We start from the raw sequence: 15734 nt of genomic DNA on the forward strand, positions 1-15734 counted from the left end.
ACTGATGCCCTTGTCTGTAGGCTTAGGTGGCCTGCCTCTGCGTCATGGGGAGACCGGCTTGTTACAGTCCAGATATGCCGCTTTCAACTGGTTGGCGGTAAAAGTCTCCTCCTTACCGCTGATATCGAGGATGAAGATGAAACCATTGTGTCCCTAATGACCTTGTAGGGCCCCTTGTAGTCGTTGTAATGGTGGTCTGTGTGCACCCCTCCTCACGAGCATGTACTGAAAAGCTTGGGCTGGCTGTGCGGTGGGTGTTGCTATGCGACCAAGGACCCCAGTGTTTGCCGCAGGTTCTCGAGGGTCCCCACAGGATCTTCTGGGAATTTATCGGAGGCCAGGAATTCCCCGGGATTATTAAGGGCTTGTCATAGACCATCTCCACCACTGAAGCATGGAAGTCCTCCTTCACCATGATACGAATCACCATCAGGAAACAAGGCAATTCATTCACCCAGTTGGGAACCTTGAGCCTGGTCATCAAGGCTGCCTTGAGGTGCCTTTGGAAGCACTTCACCAACCCACCAACCCATTGGCCTGAGGGTGATATGCCGTGGTGTGCTGGAGCTGTGACCCCAGAAAATTAGCCAGCATTGCCCAGAGCCCGGAGATGAATTGTACTCCCATGTCTAAGGTGAGGTGCTCCTGGACCCTAAATTGGGACACCACATGTCTCTGATTGTCCTGGAGCAGTTTCATTGGTGATATCAGTGAGTGGGACCACCACCAGCCACCTCATGGAGCGGTCCACCATGGTCAAGTTGTATCGCCCCACAGGAAACTAGTAACAGCCCCACTAAGTCAATTTGCATGTGGCTGAACCTGCGTCATGCTCTTGGGTGAACCTGCACTTTTGAGGATTGTCAGTTCATGCAGATCTTGGCCCACTGGCTGACCAGTTTATGGAGGCCTTGACAGACAAACATGTTGGCCAGAATTTTGGCCAGGGCATGGATGGTTGGATGCGCCAGGTAGTGGATGGCTTCAAAAACTTGGCGCTCCATGCAGCCAGAAAGATGAGGGTGGGAGCTTCTGGTAGAAACACCATATAGCCGTGTCAGGTTACCTGGGCCAACCGGGATATCTTCCACCCTGAGACCAGAGACGGGTGGGGGGGGGGGGTGATCTCAGAGTCCTGCTGCTCTGCTTTTTCCCACTATATCTTGAATGTCTGTGGTTAACTCGGACATGTAGGACAAGTGTCTGTTGTCGGTGCCGACCACAGGTCTGAAACCTTATGGAAGGTGAAAGTCAGTGAACACTCTGTGAGCAAGAGTTGTACAGCCTTGGGCACCTGCTCCTGGAAGATCTGCTTAAAGAGCAGGCAAGGCTTGTGGCCCTCAGTTAGAGCAAGCATCATGAATGCAAACATAACATCAGACCTGGAACATAACGTGGTGACATTGTCTTTATCTCAACGTCATGTACTAGCCTTCGCTTCTCTCATTGCGAGACGAAGTGGATTGATCAGATGGAGAGACACCGTCCAACCCGTTCATCATGATAGGATGTCATATTTAATTCTGGAGAAAAATAAGTTGTTCAACAAGTGTTTTAAATTTAATTTTTTTCCTAATCTTTGGGGCTCCTTTTTGAATGACTTTTCATAACTTTAAATGGGAATGATAAATATGCAAATTGTGATTCTTGTGGATTTGTGCAAGCACTGTGCATTTTCTTTATATTGCCATGCAACTTTGGAATGGTTTAGTTTCAGATTTTATAATCATATTTTTCTCTTTTTTTTAATATGTCCTTTAATCAATAATGTCACATAAGGAAAAGAAAAATTCTGGTAACAAGTTTGCTTACTGTGTTCCAGCTGTATCAGTGTTATGTATCAATCTTTTTTTCTCTATCTATGTATTATTATATAAAAATGTAATAAGAATATTGAAAAAGGAAAGAACTTCCAAATATGGGCTGCACATAGCAGCAAACAGCGAGAAGCTGGTGGGGCTCAATGGGTCACGTAGTGTCTGTGGGTAGAAATGATCGGTAAGAGTCTGTGGGTAGAAATGATCGGTAAGAGCCCTTAATCAGGCCGAAATCTCTGCTTGTGGAGGCCACCTGAACTGTGAAGGTCCTCCATCTTCTCGTTGCTTGCTGGAGCTTCCAGCATCTGTGGTTTTTCATTTTCTCTACGCAGAGTACCACTGGCGGGGCTCCCCGTGTGACGCTGCGCTGACTCTCCCCTTGATCCTGGGGCATCTCCCAGAGACCACAGTGAACAGCAGACTGAGACCGGGAACCTGAGAGTGACCGTGACCCCAATCTCACATGGCAAAGTCCCATATGAGGTAAAAACACAAGGCTGGATAAATTCAGCAGGTCAAACAGTGGACTTTATTCTTCTTTGGCTTGGCTTCGCGGACGAAGATTTATGGAGGGGTAATGTCCACGTCAGCTGCAGGCTCGTTTGTGGCTGACAAGTCCGATACGGGACAGGCAGACACGGTTGCAGCGGTTGCAAGGGAAAATTGGTTGGTTGGGGTTGGGAGTTGGGTTTTTCCTCCTTTGTCTTTTGTCAGTGAGGTGGGCTCTGCGGTCTTCTTCAAAGGAGGTTGCTGCCCGCCGAACTGTGAGGCGCCAAGATGCACGGTTTGAGGCGATATCAGCCCACTGGCGGTGGTCAATGTGGCAGGCACCAAGAGATTTCTTTAGGCAGTCCTTGTACCTCTTCTTTGGTGCACCTCTGTCACGGTGGCCAGTGGAGAGCTCGCCATATAACACGATCTTGGGAAGGCGATGGTCCTCCATTCTGGAGACGTGACCTACCCAGCGCAGTTGGATCTTCAGCAGCGTGGATTCGATGCTGTCGGTCTCTGCCATCTTGAGTACTTTGATGTTAGGGATGAAGTCGCTCCAATGAATGTTGAGGATGGAGCGGAGACAACGCTGGTGGAAGCATTCTAGGAGCCTTAGGCGGAGGCCCCGGTCCGGGCAGAAGCGAGGGGGAGGCGGAGGCCCCAGCCTCAGTCGAGTGAGGCAGGCAGAGGCCCCGGTCCGGGCAGAAGCAAGGGGGAGGCGGTGGCCCCGGCCTCAGCAGAGCGAAGCAGGCGGAGGCCCCGGTCTGGGCAGAAAGAAGGAGGCGGCGGCCCCTGCCCCTGTCCGGGCAGTATGGACTTTATACAGCAAAGTTAAAGATACAGAGCCAACGATTTGTATTTGAGCCTCTTCATCGAGGTATGGTAAAATATGGGCCAGTCTCCAAATATAAAGGTAGGGGGGAGATGCTGGGGGAGGGGCACGATCCCAAAGGCAGGAGGTAGATAAGGGAGGGAGGTTGTAGCACCAGCAGGGGGTGAGGGGGTAGGCTCTGTAAATGGAGAGGTGAGGGGGTGGAGACCTGGAGGAAAGGAGATGGAGGAAATGGAGGGAGAATGGGGAATGGGCTGGCAGAATCCGGAAAGGTCGATGTTGTTACCATCTGATTGGAAAGTCAGGTGTTGCTCCTGCACTTTATAGGTGGTCATGGTGGGAGGACATGTCAGTATGGGAGTGGGACGTAGAACTGAAATGGTTGGCCACTAGGAGATTCCCATCACTGGTGTAGTCGGAGTGAAGGTGCTCAGGGAAGTGAGGTTAGGTTAGGATAAGTGCTCTTTCACTGGGTTGTATTGCATATGTATTTGTAATATCTGATGCCAATAAACTTGAAGAAAATCCTGAAAATATTGAAAATTACATTACGGCTGCATTCGTTTAAATTTAAATTTAGTCATACAGCACCGAAACAGGCCCTTTCAGCCCATAAACCTGTGCTGCCCAACTAAACCCATGCAACCATAGAAACAGGTCCTTCTAGTCTGTGACAAACCATTTTTATTTTGCCTAGTCCCACTGACCTGCATTCATTCCATAGCCCTCTATCCCTCTCCCATCCATGTCCAAATTCCTCTTAAATGTTAAAATTGAGCCCGCATTCACAACTTCAACAGAAAACTCGTTCCACAACCCCACCACTCTCTGTGTCAAGAAGTTCCCCCTCGTGTTCCCCTTAAACTTTTCACCTTTCATTCTTAACTCATGTCCTCTAGTTTGTATCTCACCTCCCCTCAGTGGAAAAAGGCCATCTTCATTTACTCTGTCTATCCCCCTCATAATCCCCCTCTATCAAATCTCCCCTCATTCTTCTATGCTCCAGGGAATAAAGTCCAAACCTGTTCAACCTTTCCCTGTAATTCAGTTCCTGAAGTCTGGAACCTTCACCTTTACATCTTAGTAAATCTTCTCAGCACTCTTTCTATCTTATTGATAGCTTTCCTGTAGTTTGATGCCCAAAACTGCACACAATACTCCAAATTTGGCCTCCCCAACTACTATACTCAATACTTTGAGTTATGAAAACCAATATGTCAAAAAATCTCTTTGTAACCCTATCTACCTGTGATGCCACTTTTAGGGAATTATGCATCTCTGTTCCCAGATCCCTCTATTCTACCGTGCTCCTTAGCACCCTATCATTTACCATGTATGTCCTACCTTGGATGGTCCTTCCAAAATGCAACTCCTCACACATTAAATTCCATCTGCCATTTCTCAGTCCATATTCCCAGTTGGTCCAGATCCCTCTGCAAGCTTTGAAAACCTTCCTCTCTGTCCACAACCCCTCCAATCTTAGTGTCATCTGCAAATTTGCTGATCCAATTTACCACATTGTCATCCAGATCATCGATGTAGATGAAAGACAACAATGGTCCCAGCACTGATCCCTGAGGCAGACCACTATTGACCTACAACCCCGGCCGGGTTTTGAACACTGGGAGGAAACAGGAACCCCAGGGGAAAATACACGGAGACACGGGAGAACGTACAAACTCCTTAGAGACAGCGCCAGGTTGAAACCCCAATCCCGATCGCTCACACTCCAAATATGTGCCACGACCCGCTAAGCTAACTGTGCCACTTAATTTGTGGAAATTTTTATGATGGGAAAAAAAGTGCAAGGTTAAATGAAAATCTCAATTAAAGATGAATTTTGCATTGGGAGCTGGATATATGAACAAAATTGCTCAAATCTGTGTTCACCTGATTTTCAAGAGCATGGAACCATATGCTTTTGAGTGTTGTGTGAACAATATTTTTGGCCTTAGCTTCAGCCACAAATCGAGCCAATACTGTTCTTTATTAATAGTTCCTGTCATCTGAAGACAAGCAGTGGCACCTAGACTTGCAGCAAGTCAAGTGTTTTGAGTTTCAGCTTTCAGTTAAACCAAGACTAAGATTGAGTTGAATTAAATTTTAAATTTAGACATAAATTTATGAATAATTGGCCCTATCCAACTCTGCTGGCCAAATACCCCAATTAACCTACCACCCACCCTCATATGTTTTAAAGGGTGGGAGGAAACCAGAGCACCTGGAAGAAACCCACCAGACATGGGGAGAACGTACAAACACCTTACAGAAAATGCCAGATACGAACCTGGGTCACTGGCGCTGTAATAGCGTTTCACTAACCGTGAAGACCCTGAATTTATATTCTTGCCCAGAAAAATGCATATTTCGGGCATTTCATTTGGTTAGTCTCCATTCCCTGAGGTAAATCGCTGAGAAGAGATCTGAGAAGGCAGACAAAGCCATACGAGGCAGCCCAGGGCAAAAACACACCAGAGGACGCATTCAAGGTGAGGGGTTGGGAGTTTAAGGGAGATGTGCAGGGTGGGTGCCTGGAATAGGCCGCTAGGAGTAGTGATGGAAGCAGATCGAATCGTGTCATTTTACGAGGCTTCTTGACAGACACACAACTATGAAGGGGATACATTGGAGGAGTGTCATTTAAATATTACATCCAAAAATAAAGCACTTGAAAGTTTCAACATTCATACCTGCCTTCCTTTATTTCACTCCTTAAACTGTTTTAACCGTGCCCTTTCCTCCAGACAGCACGCCATTCGCTCAGCCCTGCTTGCCTACCCATGTGCCTGTCCACACTCACACCATCGCTACTCCTCCGGCTTGCACATGCGCACCACCTCCCGCTCACCGCCAGGTCCGGTAAGGTATGTGACCACAGGAACATATCAGGTGCAGGCAGCAGAGCTTTAACTTGATTTGTCCATCATCCTCCGTAGAGACGTGCAGGCCTGTCCCTGTGCTGTTGAGACGTGCAGGCCTGTCCCTATGCTGTACAATCAATGCTCCATTTGATTCCACTGAGGAAGGAGCATGCAAAATTTTATGTCAAAAAAAGTGCTTTCTGTTTCCAATTTGGGAATGAGTTATTTGTCTTTATATTTTTAAAGCTTCTTCCCTGTCAGGGGATATAATGTATTACTGGAAGCAAGACATGTTTTAATGACTTTAAAAATACATTACCTGGAAAAGAAATAAATGTTGAGACTGGTCTCCCTGCCTGTGTGATCATTGCACCATGTCCAGAACAAATAATTTCAGCTTCAAACACCAACTCATGACAGGATCTAAGTTTTTGGAGGGAACCTTTCCTTCACTATTCCTACATCTTCAAATCTCACATTCTCTCGAGCACCTGGCGGAGTCCGGATGACGGGGCCCTGACTCGAAATATCAGGCTATTCTTTATCTGATGCTGATTGACCCGTTGAGTTCCCCAGTAGATTGTTCCGTGGCCTCCAGTCTCCTGTGTGTCCCCACTCACAGCCCTCTCCTCTTGTTGCACCCCCGCACACCCTCTCTCACACCGCCCCTCTGATTTCTGGACACCAATCCACACCAAAGGGAGGTGAAAGGGAAAGCAGAGCACCCAGGGTCACAGTGCAAACTCTGCACATTCTGAAGAGCCATGAGGACCTAGGAGCAGAAGTAGGACATTCAGCCCATCGATTCTGCCTCGATCAGGAGCTGATCCATTCTCCCATTCAGCCCTACTGCCCGGCAATCTCACCATAACATTTGATGCCCTGGCTAATCAAGAACCTTAAATATACCCAATGACCTGGCCTCCACAACATGTGGCAACAAATTCCACAGATTTACCACCCTCTGAGATATCCCCTCTTGTCCTAGACCATGGAAACCAGCTTCTCCACATTCACTCTGTCCACACGTTGAAGATGAGTGGAGGAATGTTTATGGGAAACATCAGGGGTATAATTTTTTTTACATAGAGAGTGGTGGGTGTCTCGAATAGAGGTGGTGGTGGAGGCTGGAACAATAGGACATTCAAAAAAATAACACTTAGATAGGCAAAAGCACACAAAAAGCTGGAGAAACTCAGCAGGTCAAGCAGTGTCCTGTATATAGCAAAGGTAAAAATACATAACACCATTTCAGGCTTGAGCCCTTCATCAAGGCCATGGACAGACATGTGAGCATGGGAGTGTGTCACAGAACTGAAATGGTTGGCTACTATCCCACCAAGACCACCTGGAAACTGGAGAAAAAACACCTGATTTCCCACGTTCCATTGAACCTGGGTTTCTGATATCACAGGCAACATTATCTTTTTTTAGTTACAGTAGAGTAGCTGTCCCTTCCAGCCCACAATGCTCAAATATACCCATTTGACCAATCAACCAATGAACCTGCATTCTCACTGAGAGGAATTGTTTTCAAGAACAATTCCCTCAGAAACCTCAGTCCCACATTTATATTTATTTTATTCAATTCCCTCTTGAAACTTACTAGCCATCATATAAACAGCCTCAACCAATATCGACCCTGTGGTAAATAACGATATCAACAGCTCTCTGTTCAGCCCAGTAACGATGTAGCTCACGATAATATGTGGCACTTTAAAGTAATTTTTAAATTTAGAAGTACAATGGGTCCTTCCGGCCCACGAGCCTGCACTGCCCTAATACACTGACGTGACCGATTAACATTCTAAGCCTCGTACATTTTGGACAGTTGAAGGAAACCAGAGGTCCTGGAGGAGGAAACCCATGCAGGTCACAGACAGCGGTGGATTAACTATTAGTCTGAGTAGGCTTAAACCTAGGGACCCGAATGAGAAGGAGCCCGGTAGGGGCAGTGATGTCAAGCTCCTGGCAGGAGCGGGGTCGTCAGGTTCCCTGCTGGAGTGGGGACATTGGGCTCCCAGCAGGAGTGGGGATGTCGGGCTCCTGGAAGGAGTGGGGACGTCAGGCTCCCAGCAGGAGCGGGTAAGTTGGGCTCCCAGTAGGCATGGACATTGACCACTTTGGAGACCCCAATATGTTACTTAACATCATTTTATTCTATTCAACGAAGGCTGGGGGAAGGGGGCAAGGTCAGGGGGAACCATTCTAAAGCTCAGCCTAGGAGACCAGGTGGTAGTTAATCTGTCACTGGTCACAGAGAGAACATGCAAACTCTGTCCAGACAGCAGTAGATTTGAACCCGGTTTGCTGGCAATGAAGTAGCAGTATCTGCTACTCTAACCATCCCACCTATTTCGTGTTTCACTCAACTATTTATAAACCTCCTTTGTTTATATTCACTGCAGTTATTTTCTTGTTCAGAAAAATTCTTTTGTCCTCATTGAACCTGTTGACAGGTTTTATAATACTCAAAGAACATGCCATAAATGTTGCAACTGTTCTTTGACTTGAGAAACGTATCACTTCTTGGTTCAGTTAAGTTGAATCTTCTTTGCTTCTTCCAGAAGATTAACTCTGGAACAGACCCATGTTTACATGAACCTCCAATGTTCCCTTGTCTGTCACTTGCAGTGACTATCTCCCATTTTCTCCTTCAGTACCGCACCGTTCAGCAATCACTCCGGGACCCCACTTCCAAATGCTACAATGTGTTAACAGACAGAGTTCCTCACGGAACTTTAGTGGACTTTTTGTCAATGATGAGGGGGATCATTTCAGCTCCCAACTGTTCCCCTTCCATTCTCCCATCAAGAACTAAGCACAGACCTGTTGTGAATCTTCAATGCATTTGTAACTCAGCAGGAGTCCAATGTGGGAATTTCGCTTCACTTTGTAGTTCAGCGGAACAATTGCTAATTGATAAATCATAGTTATTGAGCTCCTTTGAAATAACTGTTTTTACATTTCTACTTTTATCAACCATACCACTTGACATCCATTGATATGGCGAATGTATGTGCGCGCGCGCAGGTGTGTGTATGTGTGTGTGTGGTTGTGTGTGCATGGGTGTGTGTGGCTGTGTATGTGTGGGTGTGCATGTATTCATGGGTGTGTGTGTGTGGACGTGTGTGAGGGTGTGCGAGGATGTGTGTGTGTTTGTGTGTAGTTTTATGTGTGTGGGTGTGGGTGTTTGTGTGTGGTTTTGTGTGTGTGCGGGTGTGTGTGTGTTTAGGTGTGAGTGGGTGTGGGTGTGTGTGTGGGTGGGGGTGGGTGTGTGTGTGTGAGTGTGTGGATGGGTGTGTGGTTTTGTGTGTGGGTGTGTGTGTGTTTAAGTGTGTGTGGGTGTGTGTGTATGTGGGTGGATGTGAATTTGTGGGTGTGTTTGTGCGGGTGTGTGTGTGCTTGTGTGTGTGTGGGTGTGTGTGTGGGTGTTTGTGTGTGGTTTTGTGTGTGGGTGTGGGTGTTTGTGTGTGGTTTTGTGTGTGTGCAGGTGTGTGTGTGTGTTTCAGTGTGAGTGGGTGTGGGTGTGCATGTGGGGGTGGGTGTGTGGTTTTATGTGTGGGTGTGTGTGTGCGGGTGTGTGTGTGTTTCAGTGTGTGTGGGTGTGGGTGTGTGTGTGTGGGTGTGTGTGTATGTGGGTGGGTGTGAATTTGTGGGTGTGTTTGTGTGGGTGTGTGTGTGCTTGTGTGTGTGTGGGTGTGTGTGTGGGTGTTTGTGTGTGGTTTTGTGTGTGGGTGTGGGTGTTTGTGTGTGGTTTTGTGTGTGTGCAGGTGTGTGTGTGTGTTTCAGTGTGAGTGGGTGTGGGTGTGCATGTGGGGGTGGGTGTGTGGTTTTATGTGTGGGTGTGTGTGTGCGGGTGTGTGTGTGTTTCAGTGTGTGTGGGTGTGGGTGTGTGTTTGTGGGTGTGTGGGTGTGTTTGTGTGGGTGTGTGTGTGGTTGTGTGTGTGGGTGTGTGCAGGTGTGTGTGTGGGTGTTTGTGTTTGGTTTTATGTGTGTGTGTGTTGGTGTGTGTGTGTGTGTGTGTGTGTGTGCAGGTGTGTGTGTGGGTGTTTGTCTTTGGTTTTATGTGTGTGTGTGTCGGTGTGTGTGTGTGTGTGTGTGTGTGTGTGTATGGGTGGGTATGTGTGAGCATGTATGGGTGTGTGTGTACCTAGTGCCCATTTCTTTGATAAGAACGAAAGAGAACAGTTGGAGACCTGTTGCCCTGGTAAAACCAAGGCACGAGAATGCAGATTTCAAGTGAGCATAATTCCTCTTTCTCTTTGCTGGCGCACATGATACGGACACCATTTCTGGTGACTGTGCTTAATGGTGGCTTCTCCCGTGCAAATTCCAAGCTCCCCCCCCCCCCTGCATTTCCACACCTATGTTGGGTCATAGTGAGTTAACAAAGATGCCTTTCTTACCTCCTCCCGTACGTGTCCCGTACTGCAACTTATACACATCTTACTGAAGTATCGGAATTTATTCTACTGCAAGATCTGGCCCAAACCAGGAAGAGCCCTGCACCGTGCCGATAAATGAAGCTGTAGGTTTCCCTGTGCCTTTCCATCCATGTTTTACCCGACTGCTCGCAATCCATGTGGATCTATTTAAGCTTCTGATAAACTACTTCTTTCTGTCTGAATGCACGCTCGCTCCTGAGCTGTACATTGTGCTTGTGTACCCAACTGAACACCATCTGTTTGACAAAACCATTGGTCCCTGCCAATTCTCTACAAACGATGGGCATTGGGTACTGCCTTCCACTAGCACTTGGTTCAATGTCACCTTGCATTCAATTCCTATTCAGGCTTCTAGAATATCGGACCATAGAAATCTACAGCATAGTATAGGTTGTAAAACACGAAAGTCAGACACGATGATTGATGTAAAATCACAGTGCTGGAGGAACTCATAGAGTCAAATAGTGTCCTTTATAGAGCAAAGATAGATACATCACCAATGTTTCAGGCTAGAGCCCTTCCTAAGTCAAAATGTCAGTAGGCAAGTAGAAACTGGAGAAGTTAATGTTAATGCCATCTGGTTGGAGAGTGCCCAGATGGAAAATCAAGGGTTGCTCATCCAATTTGGTGGGTTAGTACATGAGGCCATGGACAGACGTGTCAGCATGGGAGTGGGAAGCAGAATTGAAAAGGGTGGCTGCCTGGAGATCCACACTATTGTGGCAAACAGAGGTGAACAAACCAATTTCCCAGTCTGTATCCACTCTCGCCGACATAGGTGTGACCACAATGGGAGCACTGGATGCAGTAGAAGACACCCACGGATACACAAGTGAAGTGTTGCCTTACTTGAAAGGACATTTTGGGATTTGAATGGTCATTAGAAAGGCGATGGGGCCATAAATATGGCAAGAGACAGAGGAAGACGTGTCTGCTGGTGGGATCATGTTGGAAATGGTGTAAATTGAGGAGAATAATGTGTTTGATACAGAGGTTGGTAGGATGTGGATGAGAACAAGGGGAAATCCTGCTCTAGTTACGTCTGGGGGTAGAAGGGAGATGAGCAGGAAATAGAGGAGCTGTGGATGAGGGCTAAGTTAGATGGAGGGGAAGCACATATGTGGTAGGAAGTGGACATCTTGGACGATCAGGACTGGAAGAACTCGGCTTGGGAGCAGATACAACAGAGATGGAAGAATTGAGAGAAAGGAATAGAATCCTTGCAGGAGACAGGGTCGTTGAGCTCGTTGTGGGAGTTGGTGGGTTTGTAACACAAGTCTGTGGAAAGTTGCCTGCCAAGATGGAGACAATGAGATCAAGAAGGGCAGAGTGTCACTGGAGATGGACCAAGTGAATTTGAGGTCGGGGTGGAAGCTGGCAGCTGACTATTTCCTTAGGAGTTATGAAACCGTGTACATCCCTTATGAATCACAGAGCACCTATGGCATAGGGATTAATTAAGGTAGTATATGAGTGGAAAGAAAACGTTTGAAAATCATTATTTTAATCATACCTCATTGACTCATTACGTGCACGGTTTTATAACTCCAAAGGAAATGGGCCAATGACCATTTTTCTCAAGCCATATATTTCAGAAAGAACCTTCCCTTCCCACTCACCTTAAGCAATCCATTGATAATCTCAGGACACCAATGGCGTAGGGATTACTTAAAGTGCGATGTGAGTGGAAAGAGAACATTTGAAAACCACTGGTGTAGAGGAAGTAGAGCAGTGAGCTAAGCACACATCCTTGAGGTGCCCCTGTGGTGAAGCATCAGTACTGAACACCTGCATCCTATCTGGATTAAATTGTACAGTTTTATTCCCAATGATTCCTCTATATTAGAGAGACTGGTGCAGACTGGGACCACTTTGTTCAGCACATTGGCTCTGTCTGTCGCAATTTCAATTGCCCATCCCATTCCCTTGTTGACGGGTCTGTCCATGGTCTCATGCAGTGGAGAAACAATGTCTCATCTTCCATATAGATACCCTCCAACTAGATGGCATTAATGAGGAAGGTCCGTTGATAGGGTTGTGACTGAGAGGTCATGGGTGACACAAGTTGGTGTTGACTGGGGGTAGAAGCTAAAGACAATTTATTAGGTGTAGATAAGAGAAGCCCAGAGGGCCATTGAAGTTCAAGTTTATTATCATCTGTCTGTACAAATGTAAGGTTCCATAATTCTAACATAGTATTGCATTTAGAATGTAACATACACAATTTTTTTTAATTTTGTCTACCATAAATAAGACAGAGAGTTGCCACTTTGACAAGTACCCCTCACAGAAATGAGGCCTCAGCGAGGAATGAACTCGCAACCCCTGGTTGACAAGACCAGTGGTCTACCATTGAGCTATGGAACCTGACAAAACAGTGTTTCTCTGGATCATGGTGCACATAAATCCCCACATAATACATCATAATCACATACTGCATGTACATAAACTCATAACCTAAAAATAAATACATCTCAATATTTTGGGATGATTTACTCTGTTACTGTTCCTCAATCTCACAGTCTTTGGGAAGGAGCTATGTCCCAGCCTTGCAGTCCTGGTTTTGATGCTCTTGTAGTGAGTCAACTTATACACGATGTGTGCTGGACAGGAAGGATCCTCAATAATTCTGTCAGCCCAATTTAAACAACGCTCCCTTTATCAATGTTTTTCAAAAGTAACCAATCAATTATTTTTATTTATTTTTATTAAAAATCTTTCATTTTTATTAATATTTTGAACTATTAGTATTGAAATTAGTAGTTGACAGCTTGTTCTGATCGTAATCGTTCAGATAATAGGTTGGGGTTAGAAATTAACTCTTCTTCTCTATGTGCAAAACATTCACTAATACAGTTTAAAGTTGTTCATAGAGCTCATATGTCTAAAAATAAACTCCATCGCTTTTATTCTCATATCGATCCTATATGTGATAAATGTCAATTGGAAATAGCTTCCCTTACACATATGTTTTGGTCCTGTCCCTCTTTTCAGAATTATTGGAAGGAAATTTTTTCCATTATATCTACTGTTTTGAATATTGATTTACAACCACATCCCATTACTGCAATTTTTGGATTACCTATGATAGATTTGACTTATTTATCTCTTCCTGCGGATCGTATGATTGCTTTTCTTACACTAATGGCTAGAAGATCTATACTATTAAATTGGAAAGAGGTAAATCCTCCCACTGTTTTCCAATGGTTTACCCAAACTATACTATGTTTAAATTTAGAGAAAATTAGAAACTCTGTCTATGAATCCCCTTCTAAGTTTGAGTTAACCTGGCGACCATTTATTCAATATTTTCATTTGTGGTGAGTTGATCTGGCACAGTTTTCTTTCTATGATTATGTATGATAATTGGGCTGTAAGATGAGATCGGAGTGATCGGCGTGGTTTAGCTATATCTGTAGGTTTTTTTTTAAAGTTTTTTTTTTAAGTTTTTTTTAATTCAGATTTGTTTTTTCTTCTTTTTTGGGGTTTTTTTTTTCTCTTTTTTCATATATTGTTATTAATTATATCTTTTTTTTTAGAGATAGTTCACACCCTAAACTGATCAAAATTTTTTTTATGATATATTTTTATTCTGTAATATTATTGTTTAATATCTCTGTATTAATTCATTACTTACTATGTATTTTTTTATATCTCTTTGAACTGTATGTGTTTATAAATTATAATAATAATAAAAAGATTGAAAAAGAAAATAAATTATATTCGCTAAATTTTCTTTATTATCGACAACATGGATCATACATACTTTGTTTACCGTTGTTTTAATGTACTTTTACATGAACTTTATACCGGATGTATCTCTGTATCTGATATTATTATTTTCTCAGAAACCAACACTCCCAGTGTATGTCATCAATAAAGGGAAAAAAAAATCCTTTCTGACTGATGAGGAGGTGTCCTGGTTCCAGTATCGGTCATCCATTATATACACGCCAAGGAACTTTGTGCTCTCCACTCTTTCCATGATGTGATGTGGAGAGTAGTCAACCTTCATCTTCTTTAAGTCTACCATCATCTCCTTTTTCTTGTCCATGATGAGACTCAGGTTGTTATACTCGCGCTACTTGACAAGCCTCCAAACTTCCTTTCTTTAACCATATAATCATATAACCATATAACCATATACAGCACAGAACAGGCCAGTTTGGCCCTACTAGTCCATGCCGGAACAAATCCCCACCCTCCTAGTCCCACTGACCAGCACCTGGTCCATACCCCTCCAATCCTCTCCCCTCCATGTAATTATCCAGTCTTTCCTTAAATGTAAATAACATCCTTGCTTCAACCACCTCTGCTGGAAACTTATTCCACATCCCAACCACCCTTTGCATGAAGAAATTTCCCCTTATGTTCCCCTTATAATTTTCCCCCTGCAATCTCAAACCACGGCCTCTGGTTTGAATATCCCCCACTCTTAATTGAAAAAACCTATCCACGTTGACTCTCTCTGTCCCTTTTAAAATCTTGAACACCTCCATCAAATCCCTCCTCAATCTTCTACGCTCCAGAGAAAAAAGCCCCAGGCTGCTCAACCTTTCTCTGTAACTCAAACCCTGACATCCTGTCAACATTCTCGGAACCTTCTCTGCACTTTCTCTATTTTGTTTATATCCTGTAAGCCGACTCATCAGTTTTTGCTGTTGTATCATGGGCAAACGAGGATTCTGTATCATTTGGTAATGCAGGGTTCATTCTGATCAGAATCACCACATCATACTGGCAGACAAGCTTGGAGGGTGGACCATCCCACCCTGTCCACACTGTCTTTTACCTCCTCTCATCAGGGTCAGCGCCAGGGGGGAGCATTTTCTGGCATTCCCCCCACCTAAGTGAGGTGCTGTGCCACCCCCCCCCCCACCCCATAGGGTCGCGGCTATTGCTCACCTTCAGACCCACCCCCACCCCCTCTCACATCACTAGCACATGTCAAGCGTCACTAGGTCCAGCTTGATGCAACCTAGCAACTCACCACCCGCCCCTGGCTGCACCACTAGAGTGTGTCGACCATCACTAGCGTCTAGCTTAACACACGGTAATGACTCTCCACTCCCCCCCCCCGCCTCCCGGCCATGCACTAGCATCTCCCTGTGGCGCTTGATGCCATAAAAGCAGCGCTTTCATCTGCTATGTCGGAGGAATGGAGAAGTTTAAAGTTTGTCGGGGGGTAGGTCCAGCATTCTCCCCCTCTCCCCTGACCAAGCATTGCACTGTGTCCCCCTCTAACACACAAATTCCCCCATGTAACCTTCATTCTGTCACCGAG

The sequence above is a fragment of the Narcine bancroftii genome, chromosome 3 (genome assembly GCF_036971445.1).
Source record: "Narcine bancroftii isolate sNarBan1 chromosome 3, sNarBan1.hap1, whole genome shotgun sequence".
Lineage (NCBI taxonomy): Eukaryota > Metazoa > Chordata > Chondrichthyes > Torpediniformes > Narcinidae > Narcine > Narcine bancroftii.